Genomic DNA, 2290 nt, shown 5'->3' with positions numbered 1-2290 from the left:
GCAGCTCTGTCTCTGCGGCCACACTCATCTCGAGTGCTGTGGCCGTCAACATCCCCTTGGGCTGTCCCACGCTCACAATGCCTCCTTGTGCTCCTCCAGTGCAAGCAGCACAATCCCTTGAGACGGGCTAATAAGCAGCTCGTGACTGGAGTTCCAGTTCACACAGTTCAATTAAATCCCTGTTAATCTTGTTCAGACCTAATTTACTTTCATTCTCATACACATGCTTTTCCCTGCTTCAGAGAGATTCTGCTGAGGTGCCCTACTGGCAGGAACCGAAGAGCCCAAGGCCGTCTTTGAGGAGGACTGATGTTTGCAGAGCGACCCCCTTGTCGAGTCAATGAGCTGAGATTATTTCCCAGCCTGTCACCAAGAATGTGAAAATATTCCTGGATTTCAGGGAGGGTTGAGGCTGGATGTGATGACACTGGAGGAGAAAATCAGGAAGCTGTGGGAGGGGAGGACCTGCTCAGCATCTCTGTTTCCCAGGGCACTGCTGAACTGTTCCCCTGTGTGCGTGAGCGAATTTTTGGACGGCTGAGAGCTGGAGTGCTGGGCTTCTCTCCTGGGAGCCTCTCTGACACACTGATACTTCTTTCAGGCAGAAGTTATTCACAGCCTGTGGCCTGCAGGGATCGAGATGACTCTATTGATCTAGTTGTTTGTTTATTAATCTCATGAGGGATCAGAGACTGACTGCAGCGGGAAAATGGGATGATGAATGGAGAGTGCTGGAGTCCAGAGCTGCTTGTTTGGTGAAGGGGTTCATTGCCAGCTTTGGCACTAGGAAGGGGCTTGACCTTCCCTCCTCTTCTTCATCCACCCAGAAGGGAGGATTTGGCTGGGGAGGATTCGGCTGGGGAGGATTCCCTTTCTCTCTGGCAAGAGACAGGAGCTGTAATCAATGTTTGCGTTTCTAAATTGGCAGCTACTGCGAGTCCAAGGTCCGGCTCTTCTCCTCTGGCAGTTGGTGGCTTTCAAGCAGTTGTTTGTTGGGGTGTTTTCTGGCTCTTGGTACCTAGCCAGCGCGCAGTAGCTAGTCTGAATGTCTCTTGCTTGGGGCTGGCAACTGCGTGGTAATGAACTTGGCTTCCTGCCTCTCCCTTGAAATTTGGGTGATTTTCCTGTTTCACGTTGATTCTTTCCAATCTGTGGCTTTTCTGTCACTGTAATACACCCTCATGACCCCTCTTGTTGCTTCCTCCCTGTAGATTCACATCCACTGCAGTTCTTCTCTCCTTGCAGCCAGTGACAGACAGTGGGTATCACCTGCTGTTACAAGGCCAATACAAAGAACACGGCGGGAGGCATCCGGGATGAAGAAATGTGTCCCCTTGTAACCAGCCCCATCAGCATGTTTCTCTCTTCCCTGACGATGTTTCCACCCAGCAGATATAACTGCCGGGGAAGGACCACTCTCTGCAGTTTTCCCTTCCCTCCTCCCAGTGCTTGGAGGTGCTGGGGCCAGTGTGGTTTCCATGCCCCTTGCACCCCGCTCTGCTGAAGGCATGAGCAGCCACGCACCAGAAAACCACAGTTCTGCTGAGGACCGCAACGATGCAGAGTGGGCAGTTGGCGTAGAGAAGCTGACAGGTTCCTCCGTGGCTTGAGTCCAGCCTTTGTGGCTGGTAGGTACAAGGTGAACCTGCTGTGGGTGACAGCTTGGCTTTCCAAAATCATCTGTTGCCTGGCTAATGTCACTCGAAGAGCTCAGCTCCCAGTTGGGGGGTGCTGTGGGTGGAGGGGTCAGAGGGCTCTCACGTCCTCTCTCCGGTGCCAGGTGAGGAGCTGTGTCCCTAGTGCTGTGCAGTCCTGTTCACAGGCTCAGTGCAGTGTTTGTGAAACCAGTGCTCTGGACTGTCCCCTTGCTTCTTGCCAGAAAACGCCTCTGAGGTGATACCCCTGTCAGTGTCCAATTCAGCCAGTCCCAGCTCATGGACTGGCAACATGGAAGGCATCGGCACGCGCCTGAGACATCTCAGGTTTTGCCCAAGCTGAGGCTGCAACCCAGGTGGCTCTAAGGCTGGTTCCTAGTGCCTTCCTTTTGGCTGCTGCATCTGAAAAAGCCACCCCGAGTGTGCATATTCAGAAGCCAAAGTCCAGAGTACGACAGGCACCAGCGAGCTCTGGCAGCGCAAAGCCGCTCCCTCCGCTCAGGGAACGAGCCCCAGACACTTCCTGCTGTTACCTGTTCCTCCGCTCCGGCAGCACAGGCAGAGGCTGAGCTGGAGCCCTGCTGCCAGCGAGAGGCTCCGGGGCCCACCTCGCTCCGGCGCCCCCAGGGCCTCCC

The sequence above is a fragment of the Buceros rhinoceros genome, unplaced genomic scaffold (assembly GCF_000710305.1).
Source record: "Buceros rhinoceros silvestris isolate BGI_N320 unplaced genomic scaffold, ASM71030v1 scaffold27016, whole genome shotgun sequence".
NCBI classification, from domain to species: domain Eukaryota; kingdom Metazoa; phylum Chordata; class Aves; order Bucerotiformes; family Bucerotidae; genus Buceros; species Buceros rhinoceros.
Note: the sequence above shows the minus strand (reverse complement) of the source record.